Raw genomic sequence first — 15,265 nt, 5'->3', positions numbered from 1 at the left:
GCAGGCACAGCCAAGATATGCCATAGAGAAGGCGGATTGGCCACTCTTCCAAGCCACACTGACCACAGCAGCCCAATCGTTGAGCATCATTGGACTCAGCCCGGATCAGCACCAGATGACGGTCGCTGGTCTCATCACTGAAGCTGACAACACCTCTATCAAAAAGAAAAACCCAACCCCGGGGGCTGTACCCTGGTGGTCTCCAGAGCTACAGAGGCTTAGGCAGGAGGTGCACAGGAGAAGGAAACTCTTCCAGCGGGCAAGGCGCTCCCAGCCGGCAGCGGAAGTGGAGGCACTGAGACAGAACTTCCGAGATGCAAGGAACCTATACACGGCAACCATACGCCAGCGTAAGATGCGCAGTTGGGAACACCTTGTTTCTACCACTGGGAATGACAACCCCTGGGGTGTGGTATACAGAGTAACCACAAACAAACTCCCCAGGGGTGAGACCATACCAGCGACGAGGACACGGCAGGGTACTTATACCCGGACCTGGCAGGAAACAATTATTAACATCATGGATACCATGTTTCAAGACCATCTTGCCCCCTCTACCCCAGAGCAGATAACCCTCTGTGCAGACAATGAAACCTACTACACGACTGCAACAGAAGAACCTTTCACCAAACTTGAACTGGAAACAGCTGCCATGAGGATTAGAAACAAGAAGTCTCCTGGTTCTGATCTTTTGGAGCCAGAGATTGTCAAGAAAGCCGTCGATACCATTCCAGAGGTGCTTCTTAATCTATACAACCACTGCCTCAAAGAAGGCCTGTTCCCCCAGGCCTGGAAAACTGCAAACTTGTGCCTCATTCCCAAAAGTCCCAACAAACAACTGGACCTTCCGGGGTCATACAGACCAATAGCACTGTTATCAGTCCTGAGCAAGCTCTTTGAGCACTTATTAAGAAACAGAATAGGGATCCACTACACTGCAGCCGGCTTGCAGTCACCCCGACAATATGGATTTAGGAAGGGATGCTCAACCTTGGATGTCCTGGAAAATATTACAAATGCTGCAACTACCTCAGATCAGAAATACTTTCTGGTCATAGCAATAGACTTTGCTGGGGCGTTTGACACTTTATGGTGGCCAAGCGTCCTGGCCCGACTCCGGAAAGCCAACCTACCATCAAATCTGTATCAAGTCATCAAATCCTACCTGTCGAATAGGTTCGTGACAGTCAGAGCACCATATTGTCCAGTAACAAGAGAAGTATTCAGAGGATGCCCACAGGGCTCAATCCTGGGCCCACTCCTGTGGAACTTGGTTCTAGATGGCTTTTTGAACCTGGAACTCGGTGACGTCGTTCCCCTAGCCTATGCGGATGATGTGGTTCTGATGCTGCCTGGGGGATCTAGGGCGCAACTGGAGAACACCGCCAACAGAGCAATAGAAACTCTAGAGGACTGGGCTAACAATAATAACTTGAAGATCTCATCCTCGAAGACAAGATCTATATTATTAAAAGGAGCCCTAGACACCAGACGACCCCCCTCAAATCAAGATACAAGGTAACACAATCAAGCTTACCACCGAATTAAAGCACCTTGGAGTCGTACTAGACAAAAACCTGAGCTTTACACCACATATAGTGCACTTACGGAAGAAAATTAGAGGATACTCCGCACTTTTTGCGCGAATCACACGCAAGGAATGGGGTTTGAGGCGGAAAACCCTCAGCCTCTACTATAAAGCTATTTTCCTGCCAGCGATTACATATGCTTCTGGAATATGGTATCCCAAGGCTACCACTGCAGTGAACCGGAAAAAATTGGAGACTACACAGCGACACATACTCTTAACCATCTCGAGAGCATGTAACACTGTAAGTACCCACGCACTCCAGGCTCTAACGGGATCCCTCCCTCTGGACCTGGAGATTGTTAAGCATGGGCTACTCTATCAACTGACCAAAGGCAGAACGGCAACATGCCTCGACTACACCATAGATCTGTCAAATGATCCCAAAGTAGAAAGGAGCCGTCTCTCTGCTTACCTCCAACAAACTTGGCAGGCCCGCTGGGAGATCTCCAGCAAAGGTGCAATAACCAGAAAATTTCTACCCAACATACGGCTGGTATACCCGAATTATCCACCGTGGCTCTCACCAGGACTCTACACCACCTACCTGCTGACGGGACAAGGGGCCATTAGAGACAAACTACAAGGATTTGGACTGAGTGATACACCGTTCTGCCTCTGTGGTGAACGTGAAACGTGGGAGCACCTAATGTACAGTTGCCCACTATATGAGGACCTCTATTGCAGGTTCATTACTAGAACACAGCTTAACCTCCGTAATCAAGAAGACCTCGCCATAACTGAAGTTGACACATACAAGGCATTCGCGCAGCTGGCCCAGGACCTCTTCACAAGGAGAAGGACGCTCCCACAGCCTCAACAACTGCAGTAAACAACCATGCCGTGCAGGCCAGCAGAATGTCTACACAACCACGGAAACCTTCCCAGATACTACCATGCAAGGGCTCAGAGAAATGATTGCAGCACATTGCTGCCACCTAGCCATATGGCGATCTGGGCTGGCAACCTTGACCAGCCTGCTTTCACTCCTATTCCTTGGCAGGGGGGGGGGGAGATGGCTCGCTGTCTTCTCCTCCTCCTGCCATCCCCCTTTCCCTCTGGTGGGGCATGGGTATGCCCCCACTGACTGCAGGGGCCATCTACCCTATCGGCCCTTTACTTCTCTTTCTTCACCCCAGCCTTCAGTCTCCCTACCCTTCTCTTTGACTATACACCGCGAAAGCCCGACGCATCCAAATTTAAATTAGCAACAAAATTATTGCCCGCCCCATTAGGCCTCTAGAACTTGTCATTTTAGCGTACAATCCCATTGTAATTTCGGGGAACAAACCCCACATACTAACGTAATAGCGATTTTGCAATTATACCACCGCGATTATCTATTTTTTTTTTTTTTTTTTTTTTATAGGACCCAGCCGCTGAAATCCCAGGAAATTAGGCGGCGGGACCTGCCAGAGTATAATAAATTTCAAGGTACACCTGGCCAGCCTCCTCGTTGGCATAGTACGGACAACGTCGAGTCTCATCAGGGGCTCGACGGCCAATAGGCAGAAGAACAATTGGGCACAACATACTACACAACACATGATCCACACACTTTTAAATCTCTGGTCTTGACAGAGTACTGTCCCTCGATACAGCGAACACTCGCGGAGATGGGAGAAATTCCTGGTGCCGTTTGACCCTCAACATACTTTGTACTTTGTACTTGTACAGACGTAGCAAGTTCTACTCACACTGATTCCGTTTTCGGCCATTTCAACCATTTTTCCTGAATGAACTGACTCTGGCCATACACTTTCCACCCGAATTTAACGTTGATGGTTTTATTTCTTTCAGCAATAAAGCTATGATTCTGATACAGTCCAGAAATGACGTAATGGAGGTATGTTTCCATACCTCCATTACGTCAATAGATTCGGAATCAATTTTTTCCAAAATCCACTGTAACGATTTTCTGATGTAGTGAGTTTTAAAGGTGGATATAATGCCTTCATCTAAGGGCTGAATGAAAGAAGTTGTATTAACTGTGGTGATAGGAACATAACTTCAACGTTTGGATGACTTAGATCTTTTGGATGGCCTGGTGTGCTATCCAATAGTAATAAAACTTTGAAATCTAGATTTTTTCCACAAGTTCAACAAGAAAAAGTCAATAGTACAGAACGTAACACAGGGATTTCCAACAAAATAAAATACAGGGATTTCTCAATTTTTTTGACTAGCGAGTCAACAGAGGAGGATTCAAAAAACAGCGGGGATTCAAAAAGAGTGGTAAAGTTAAAAAATTACATCTAACACATAATAGCAGGGCTTTGCCCCGCACAAAAGCTCAAAAATACCGTGTTATGTGAGTTTTACCGAAATTCTCTAATCGTCTTAGAGCGAAACTTTGTTATACAAGGTGTATCCAAAGTGATGGTCAATAAATTAACGGTGAACTGTACAGACTACAATATGCAAAAAAAGCCTAGTAAACATGGGCCCTTAAGTGAATCGTTTTCGAAATATTGCACATTTCTAGTTCGGAACCACCACTGATAAGGTGAACTGTACAGAGTTCGGATCCACCACTGACTTGTTTGTTTAGGTTAGGTTATGCTCATTCTCTTCCTTTCCCCTCTCTCAATGCTCTGAAACGTAGCAGGCATACTAGTACTTGTCAAAGTTTAGTCAACATGGAAAGAGGTTACAGCAACGAAGAGTATGGGGACATGCACTTCATGTATGATAAAGCAACGGCAGTGCCCTCGAGGCTGCGCGTTTGTACCAAGAAGCATTTCCCTGCCAAAGGCAACCCAATAGGCACACATTCATCAGGGTACATCAACGCCTTAGAGAACATGGGCGCTTTGCACATGGAGTACCAGCAGGGAGACCCAGAAGCATAACACCTTATGTTGAGAAAATGGTGTTAGAAAGAATAGAACAAAATCCAGGAATTTCGACAAGGAGGGTTGCTCTGCAAGAGAGTGTACTGAGTCATAGCATTAGCATTAGCAAAGGTACATGATGCAAGAAAACAAGCTTATAGCATCAGCCGAAAAAAAAAAAAAAATATAGAGGGAGTAATACTCTTGATCTGATTATCAGTAATGATTTTTCATGCATTAAGAATCTGCAAATAAAGGAACCAGTAGGTGGCAGTGGACACAGTGCGCAGAAATGGGATTTACTCAAAGAGATAACTACCATCAAGCTAAAGGGAATGGGTTTTGATTTCATAAAGGCGACTACGGTGGTTTGAGAGACAGCATTGAAATTATATACGGTGGGACCAGCTGAGGATGTTACCAACAGCAAATTCAAAATGGGAAGCATTCAAAGAATTAATCTTGGAAGCTACTAGGCTTTTCATACCAACTAAGAAATATTGTTCAAGGTTTAGGCCTAAATGGATGTCAGATGAACTAATTAGACATGTGGCAGAGAAGAAAAATGCATGGAATACATATAAATTAACAGGTGACACGGAAGCCATTGAAAGATTGAAGCTGGTCTGTAACCAAGTCACAAAGGTTATGCAAGCAAAGGCAGATTACGAGAAATTTTTGGCAAAGGATGCAAAGAAAAACAGCTAAGAGTTCTTTACTTATGTAAACTCTAGAAGGAAGGGGTTGAATCAGATTGGTCCACTTTATATCGATGGTTCAACTGTTGATGATCCTGCCCAGGTAGATAACAAATTAAATGAATATTTCATATTCATTTAGTTTGTTTGAATATATCAATCGTGTTCGAGCGAAACCGTGTTGTAGAAATACCGTGTTATACGGGGTTGCCTGTATATTAGCATTAGTAGGGGCATACGATGCAAGAAAGCAAACTTATGCAGTCTCAGCCAAAAAAAAAAAAAAAACATCTCCGATTTCACCCCTCCGTTCGTTCCTTAAATTTATATAGGCGATCAACTTCTAGAACAAAAGATGGAAGTCTGTTCCACCAATCAACTACCCGCTGGCTAAAGGCAAACTTCCGCATATCTTTCCTACAACTGTCTTTTCAATTTGAATTTATGTCATCTCAGGTGATTATTCTGAGCAAGAGGAATAATCCCATCAGCATTGAGCAGGCTCAAACCATTCAAGGTTTATAAACCTCAATCAAATCACCTTGCAGCCTAGTCTCCAAACACTGTAATCTGCAAAACTCAAGCCTTTCTTTGGAAGAGCAATCCTTTCTTCCATTCACTAATCTTGTTGCCCTTCTCTGTACTCGTTCCAACAGCTCTACATCCTTCTTAAAATGAGTCCTCTAGACCTGCTTACAGATGGTCAGGCCACACCTGCATCAAGGTGTGGCCTGACCATCGCCTTATAAAAGGGGATAATCACCTCCTTATCCCTGCTAGAAAAAGTCTTGTATATCATTGACAAGACACCACGAGCTACTCTTGCAGACCGTCTGCACTGTTCAGAAAACTTCAAGCCTGCACAATTTTCCCCAGGTCCTTTTCATTCTCTACCACTGTCAGTGTAGTACCTCAGAGTGGATATGTTACTCTGGGGTTTCTCCTAATCTCAATTTTGATTTCGCAGTGCTTATGTCACACCAAACTGACTCGACACTGCACTGTCCATCGATGTGGACTGCCTGCACTTACTTGGATTGTATGTGTTTCTTAACTAATAGCACAACCCCTCCTCCCTTCCTATCCTGTCTATCTACCTGTACACGTTTTACTCCCCAAATTCTAGTTCTGCATTGCTAATATCTGTGTGACACTACGTCTCTGATATCCCAACAATATCTGTCTTTGATGTTTTGACCAACACTTCAAATTCATCAAATTTATTTACCAAACTCCTAGCATTGGTGTACACGCAAGTATAAATGAACTGTTCCTATTCTTAGCTACCCTAACACAACCCATGTGTTTTTTCTTGTACCCCAATAACTCCCAGCATTTTCTGAAATTCCCTGCATCTTGTGATCCAGGCTTCTGCTCATTCCAATAGAAGCAGTGCAAGAATCACCTTCACCTCTGCCTGCGGCTACTTTTAACCTTTTAGTCTGTGATTCCCCCCCCCCCCCAAGCTAGCAGTTTTCTGACTCACCTAATACTGCCTCGATAGCACCAGCAAATATTCTTGCACCCTTCTATTTAAGTGTATCCCATCCCTGTAGAAATAGTCACTCCTGTTAACAAGCACAAACCAGGCTGAGAAAAATTCCACCCCTTGAGCCATGCACAATCTCCCCAGGGCCGAATTGATCGACAAAGCGCTCATCATATACTCCCTCCTATCGTGTCTGGGCAGAATTGCAGACACTTTCAAAATCAACCCTAATTCACAACTTTTTTTTAACAGTGACCTGTACTTGTTAAGTAATTCCGCCGGTCTCCTACTCAACATGGATTTGTTAAAGGGCCAATCTTTTCTGTGCAATTTTATTGGATACTATGATGCAGTATAAAGGGACTAATTACTAAAAATAATTTTGCTTTCACGTTGCATTGTGCTAAAAGAAAACAATCTAAAGTAGTCCCGGTACCATGGTGGTCAGTCGAACTGACTGTTTTGAGGTCTAGGGTGATGAGCGCTAGAAGAGACAGCGAGGCAGACACCTGTCTGGGCGGGATGTGCAGTTGCTCGCTGGTAATTATCGATCTTTAAGACGACAGTATCACAAAGAAATTGCTCGAGCCAAGCAGGAATGCTGGCAGAAATTGGTCAAGGAGGTGGGAAATTCGGACCCTTGGGCTCTGATTTACAGACTATCACGGGATAAGTTGGTACGAGGTGAAATTTACAATACTGTGGTGACCGAAGGGGTGGAAACTGATGATTGGTTTAGTACTGTTCAACGGATAGTTGGGGAACTTTTTCCTGAGGATGTGTTGGAGTCGGATACAGTTGATCAGGCCAGAATACGTCTGAGTAATCTGGTGTATGATGGTTCATCGGAGATAAGTTTGTTTTCGTTGTTTGAGCTGGGGATAGCCACCGCGAGGTTGAACACTAAAAAATGTCCAGGGTTGGATCTGTTAGAAAATAAAATTGTGTTGAAGTTTTTTGAGGTCTGCCCAGATGTATTGCTCAAAATGTATAATAAATGTTTGTTGGAGCGAGTGTTCCCGAGATCGTGGAAAGTGGCTCTTCTCAAGCCCAGTAAGCCTCGTGACGATCCTCGAGCTTACAGGCCAATTTCGCTTTTATCAAACCTCGGTAAGCTGTTCGAGAGGTTATTGCTTCCTAGAATAGTTGACGTCCTGACTGTTGGTAATGCTATATCGAATTTTCAGTTTGGCTTCAAGAAGGGTCATTCGACCGAGGAGGCAATATTGACATTAATTAATCATGTGAAGTCCTCTTCCGAGAAATATGTTTTGGTTGTGTTTGTAGATTTTGAAGGTGCTTTTGACTCCGTGTGGTGGGAGAGTGTTCTGAGTGTTTTGAGGAGGTCTGGCTGTGACCGGTATTTATATGGAGTAATACGTTCATATTTTAGAGATAGATTGGTAAAGGTATGTGCGAAGCACCTAATGTATAGCTATTATGTAGGCCGAGGATGTCCACAGGGATCAGTGCTGGGTCCAATTTTTTGGAATGCCGTACTGGATCAGTGGTTGCAGAAGTCTCTAGCTATAAGTTGTTTCCGTGTGGCGTACGCGGATGATTTGATTGTGGGGGTCCCGGGTGGATCTAGAATTGTGTTGGAGCATAGAATAAAGGAAGTTTTGGTGGACCTTGCTGATTGGGCTGCCTTGAACAAGTTGAAAATTTCATCCACAAAAACTAAATTCATGGTATTTAAAAATCATTTTAGTTATAACCGCCCACCTAGAGTAGTGTTAAACGGAAGGCAAATTCCTTTTGTGTCCAACATTAAGTACTTGGGGGTGATACTGGATGATAGGATGAGGTTCCATTTACATGTTGCACATTTGAATGACAAAATAAAGAAGTTTATTTACTCAGTTGTACGAATTTCAAGAAGAGAATGGGGTCTTAGTAAAAAAACTATGAGTTTATATTACAAGACGATCTTTTTACCAATTATTGCTTATGATGCCGGTGTATGGATTGCGGATGTGTTCAAGGCCAGAATCCAACGTAAGTTAATGTCGTTGCAACGTTCTATGATACTGACTTATTTGTATGCACCACGGACTGTGTCTACGGTGGCACTTCAGGTGATTGCTGGATTGTTACCTCTGGATTTATATGTGGTCTATAGAGGAATGATGTATGCGATGCGGAAAGGTATTCCTGCACAATATCTAGGGATGTCATTGAATCTTACAGCTACAGTTAAGGAGGAGAAACTTCGAATTTGGACTGGGTTGGTCGGAATATGGAGAGCACGGTGGAGTTCTTCAGAGGTGGGAGAGATAACCAGGAAGATCATTCCTGTGGCAGATTTTGCCATTACTAAACCGGTGTCGTCGTGGTTCTGTCCGTCTATGTATACCAGTTTTTTGCTAACAGGTCATGGGTCGATCAGAGATAAACTGTATTCTCGAGGGTTGGAGCCGGATCCATGGTGTTCTTGTGGAGCGGCAGAGACTTGGCAGCATATTTTGTTCTCTTGTCCTTATTATAATGCTGAACGGTGTCTTTTGGGAAAACAGATAGCTAATTTTAATGAAGATAACGTACATGGATTGGTGCAAGGAGTTAACAACTTTCAGGCTTTACAAAAGTATGCAAATGCTGTGTTCCCTAAAAGATCTATCATACGAAACCTCACGGACATTGAATTGGTCGTCTACAACCAGAATCTTCATTGATTGCATCAGGGCTTGGGAGCTTCAGACCTAGAAGCTTTTGGTCGGGTCTGGGGCTCCTGGGCATGGACCACTTAAGTGGTTTTTTTTTTTTTTTTTGTTCGGCTGTTGTTTTTTTGTGCCAGCTGTCCAAGGCTGGACAGCTGGCACTCAACAGTCTAGCACTTTCTCTGTTGAGTGTTTAATTGCGCTTTGGCGCTTCAGCTTTTAAAGACAGAACCAGGTCCGGCTCCACGTGCCAGGGACGGGCATCAGATTGCAGTTGAAGAGTTCAGCTGCTTTCTGATGGCAAAGTGACCTGACATAAACAACATACTACACTCACAAACATCTCTCTTATATTTACTTTTATTCTTTCCTATTCACACACACACACACACACACACACACACACACACACACACACACACACACACACACACACACACACACACACACACACACACACACACACACACACAGACACACACAGTAGGGGTAGATTGCAGAGAATACCAACTGCTACCCCACGATTGCCATTAACTTGGATTTCAAATCAGCTTTTGATACTGTTGCAGATAAAAGACTGTTCTACAAATTGGAGCAGTGTGGCACTAAAGGAATTGTCCTCCGCTTGATAACGAATGGTTGATTGGTAGAACTCAGTGGTTTTTAATTGACACTTGGACTAATGTTATTATCGAAGTCCCCCTGGATTCCGTGCTGGGTCTATTGTCGTGTTCTCTATTTATTAATGATATTGATGAAGTATATCAGGCTTAACGTCCAAGTGTGCAGATGATACAGAGATTGGCGGGATGGCTAATGACTAATCAGGATAAGCTACAGCAACAAGATATAGAAAAACTAGACACATGGGCTGAGAAATGGCATTTGAAGTTTAACGTTGACAAATACCAGGTACTGATTATGGGTAGCAGTACTCCCAGGTTAAGGTACCGTCTGAGTGTTATTACACTCAGAGTAGTGGAAAATGAAAAAAAAAAAAAAAAAAAAAAAGACCTTGGTAGTAGTTGGGCACGCGGATATGAAGATATAAATGTGGGAATTTTAGGAGACAATTTTAGGAAGGATGTAGATCTGATGGTATGGGTGCCGAGGAAGGCAACGAGATTGTTGAATGGAAAAAAAGGGTGTTTTTACCAAGAAACTTAAGTTCTACCAATTGCGACATCTGGTGACCAGGCATCTGCGAGGTGATCCAATGGAGGTTTTTAAGGCTTTGAATGGGTCAAATAAAGTCTATAATATTTATCCTCTTGCTTAGACTACACTCATGAGTGTGGCTGAATTTAAATTGACGGATGGTTGCAGAATAAATGTGCGAAGTGTTCCTGGAGCCACTGGATAGTTGATTGCCGGAACAAGCTTCCATCTGTTGTGATTTTTGGTGGGTTGATAAATTCAGTGAAAGACTAGACAAACTGTAGGAGCCCGTAGACAGGTGATGGAGGTTTTTTTTTTTTTTTTTTTCTGATGCTATATAAGCTTGTTTTCTTGCATCATTTCCCACTAGTAATACCAATACTGGTCACTTACCGTCATGAGTGGGCTAAATCAGCCGTATCAGCGTGCACAACGAAGACAATGACCATTATGCATATTGGAAAAAAAAAAAAAAAAAAAAAACCCACCTCTGTAAAGGCCTACCATACACAAAAATACATGCAGAGATTCTCTTCCTTTCACACATACATACACAAACGCCCCGCAAACTCACTGAACCACTTTCTTCTTCGTTATTTATCGCTTTCTGCGATTACTGCTGTGTTTGTAAAACATGTATTTCTAGAACATTACTATCTAGAGAAATTGAAGTCTAATGTTAACAGATACCTCTTGTCTTTGCGGATTTCACTTCATAGAGGCTAATAAGTACTGTAGATTCCAATTTGTTTCTGATAGTGTTTTATTATTATTATTTTTTTAAAGTTAGGTGTTCCGCTAGGAAAATGATTCAAAAATCCCGCTGTAACGAGATCCCAGATATTCTGCAAATATTGTGCTTACACATATATTAGATTTTTACATTTGTTGTTAATTGTTCTGTGTGTAAAGCTGTAAGTATTCTGCAGAACGGCTAAATCTGCTTAGTTTTCAGCTGAAGACCATAGTATTAAGGGTAAGTTGCTACAATGGATAAAACGATGGTTGAGTGGGAGAAGGCAGAGGGTGGTAATCCATTGGCGCTGCTCTTTGTGGAGTAATGTTATTAGTGGAGTCCCCCAGGGTTTGCTATTGGGTCCACTGTTTTGTATATTTATCAGTGATATTGATGAAGGTATATCAGGCTTATTGTCGAAGTTTGCAGATGATACAAAGGTTGGCAGAGTTGTTAATGACAGTAATGGGAGTGTGCTACTGCAACAGGATCTAGAAAATTTGGGAAGATGGGCTGAGAAGTGGCAATTGAAGTTTAACATCGACAAATGCAAAGTACTGCATATGGGTAGAAGTAACCCTAGAGGACTGTACCAACTGTGTGGTACTACACTTAGAGTGGTAGAAAATGAAAAAGACCTGGGAGTAATTGTGCAGTCAGATATGAAGTTTTCTGAGCAATGCAGACAGGTTGCCAGAGCAGGTCATGGGTTTTGTCAATGATATACAGGAATTTTGCTAGCAGAGGAAAGGAGATGATTATCCCTTTTTATAAGGCAAAGGTCAGGCCACGCCTTGAGTACTGCACATAGGTCTGGAGGCCTCATTTTAGGAAGGATACAGATTTGCTTGAGCGTGTACAGAGAAGGGCAACAAGATTGGTGAGGGGAATGAAGGGACCCTCTTACCAAGAGAGGCTTAAGATCTGCAAATTGCAGCGGGTGGATACTAGGCACCTGCTAGGTGTTCTGATTGAGGTGTATAAGGCCTTGAATTGGTTGAGGACGCTGAATTCTGATGGGATTCTTTCACTTGTTGAGATTATGAACCTAAGGGGGCATAAATTCAAATTGAGGAAAGACAGCTGTATAATAGATGTGCGGAAATTTGCCTTTAGCCATTGGGTGGTTAATTGCTGGCACAAACTTCCATCTGTTGTTGTGGAAGTTGATAGGTTAAATAAATTTAAGGAGAAAGTGGACAAGCATTTAAACGGAATGGTTGGGTAAATGTTTTTTTTTGGTGATGCTACATAAGCTCATACGCTTGCTTTCTTGCATCATATGCCACGATTATTATAACTATCTGCAAAAGTATCATTTCCAAAATATTCCGAAAAATGCTGCTAATTCCCCTTCACAAAAGAGGGCGCCAAACTTTTGCGGGTAATGCAAAGTATAAAGGTGTTTTTTTTTTTTTTTCTCCGTTTGGTGGGGAGTAATTTGGTGTGTGTGTTTGATTTAAAAAGTACTAAGGTAATAAATCTAGTTTCATAGAAGAAAGTTATTTTTTGTGAGTTGCGTTTCGGTAACTTTTGCGGAAAGAGAAAGTTCCCCGTGATCGAGTATCCGAGAATAAATATTTTCAGATTTTGTTTTCTGCTCTGCAGTATAATATTCCCTGGCATCCTATGTTTTTAACCATGACCAGAAACGGGCTGGCTAGGATGATTTCCACCAATATGTATATATATATAACGTTAAACTACTTAATATAAAACGTTAAAGTAGTGTAAAAAATTGCGGAATAACTGCCATGTGTTTCAAATAATACTGTTAATTAGATATTTCAGTTAATTATAACAGTGAAATAGTTGAAGGAAACTGTATTGAGACTCATAATAATTCACAGTTTCGGGCATATAAAGCGTCAGGATATACGGTACTGAGGTGCTTTACCCATTCTCATATATACATTAATTTATTATTATTGTTAGCCATGTGGTGCAAGGAAGCCTGGGGCTTATGCTGCGCCAGCGAAAATAAAAAATAAATCCCAGGTTACCCTGAGAGAGAAAAGTAGAAAGGAATTGGCAAGAAAGAGAAGAATGATGATATCCAGCCCAGGACCCTGGGTTGCCAAGCTCATACCAGATGTGTAAGCCCTTGTGGTTAAATTATGAACAGCTGCACAGAAGTGTAGCGGGCCAGATAATCAAAATCTCAAAAAAAAAAAAAAAAAAAAAAAAAATTTTCAAGGATTTTAATGTTTCAGAAATTGAATGGCTGTCTGTTGATGGCCTCCAGAGACAGCTTTAACTATATTATAACTTTTTAAAATTGATTTCTTATACTGCAAGACTGCTTGCCTGAGACAGATTCTTTACAACTTTTCTTTGCATGTCAGTAGACTACCTGTTGTCTGAGGGACTAGTGTATCCTGAAATAGGCTGTCATAGCATTCTCATCTTTCAAGCAAATGGCCATTTGACCTTTTGGAGAAGCTGTCTGTTTGAAACTAATGTCATTATAAATTTAACTTTACTATTTATGCAGTTTAAATCCTGCTGGCCACTCAAATAGAACTGCAGCAGCAGCTCACATCTGGTGAGTATGGGCTTGGCACACCTAGGGTCCTGAGTTGGATGTCATCATTCTTCTCTTTCTTGGTAATTCGCTTCTGTCTGTCTCTCTCTCAGAGCCTTATCAATCAATTCGGCCCCGGAGGGATTGTGCAAGGCTCATGGGGTAGAATTTTTTTCAATGTGGTCTGTGCTTGTTAACATGAGAGACTACTTCTACAGGGTAGAATACACTTAAATAGAAAGGGTGCAAGATTGTTTGCTGATGCTATTGAGGCAGTGTTGGGTGGGTTGGAAAACTGCTAGCTTGGAGGGATTCACAGACTAAAAGTAGCCGCAGGCAGAGGTGAAGATGATTCTTGCACTACTGTTAGAATGAGAGCAAGGGGTGCTGGGGGTTTCAGCGACTGATAGCAGTCATCATGAAACAAATAAATACATGGGCTGTGTTATGGTAAATAAGAATAGGTGCATATATATTTGCATGTACGCTGATGCTAGAAATATAGTAAATAAAATTGTTGAATTTGAAGTGCTGGTCAAGACATCAAAGGTGGATATTGTTGGGATATCAGAGACTTGATGTCACACAGATATTAGAATTCAGAATTGGAATTTGGGGGAGTACAACGTGTACAGAAAGGATAGATAGGATAGGAAGGGAGGAGGGGTTGTGCTGTTAATTTAGAAAAACAACATCTAAGGAAGTGCAACATTGATTCAACTTGGTGTGACATAAGCACTGGGAAAGCAAAAATAAAAGAGTAGGAGTGTGTTATAGGCCTAATGGCTCTAATGAGTACAACAAACAGTTGTACAGAGAAATATGTTTCCGCCTCCATGAAAACTTAAATCATAAAAAATTTAAATTTTCAGAAATCTCACTTGTGCAATTAGTGCTTGCCGTGCTCATTGTTATTGATTGCCTGTCTTTTTTACTGTTTTAAATTTTACAATAAAAAAAAAAAAATTCGCTGAACAGAAATATCAGTTAGTATGTATATATTACAGTGCTATATTTACTGTAATATTTATTTGTTTATTAAAAATTTAAGATGTTTAAACTTTTGTTTGAAAATTGTATTGGGTTTCTAACGTTTTTTTAGTGTTTTACTTACCACATTGAACATTTTTTTGAGTGCTCTGCCCCTATCACTATTTTTCCCATAAACCTTGTTGTTTTTGATGTGTGAAATACCATAACGGATTTTTTTAAAAATGCATGTTAAAAATGCAAATGCATGTATAGCAGAACTGACTGTACATATATACATAAAAAAAATTGTTTTTGAAAAAGTCACTTATTGACATTTGTTTAAAAGTTGATTTCCTTTTCATAGCTGTCAAATCACAATTTTAAACCTAGCTTTTGCTTTGTGTCACATTATTCCTGGCCCTTAAACAACTTCATAGTAACCTCTAAACATTGAAAAGCCTTAGAATGTGAAGGACCAATATTTTCCTCCTCATCTTGGTTCAGTTCCTTTACTTCCATGTTCAAGGATTCTTTCTGAACAAATTTTTCTTGTTAATACAATTAACTGTATGTAGGTGTATGTATGAATGTTACAATAAAAAACAT

This window comes from Mastigoproctus giganteus, chromosome 7 (genome assembly GCF_048544385.1).
Source record: "Mastigoproctus giganteus isolate SK-2022 chromosome 7, ASM4854438v1, whole genome shotgun sequence".
In the NCBI taxonomy this organism is placed as follows: Eukaryota; Metazoa; Arthropoda; class Arachnida; order Uropygi; family Thelyphonidae; genus Mastigoproctus; species Mastigoproctus giganteus.
The sequence above is the reverse complement of the archived record's forward strand: the minus strand, read 5'-3'. Positions refer to the sequence as shown.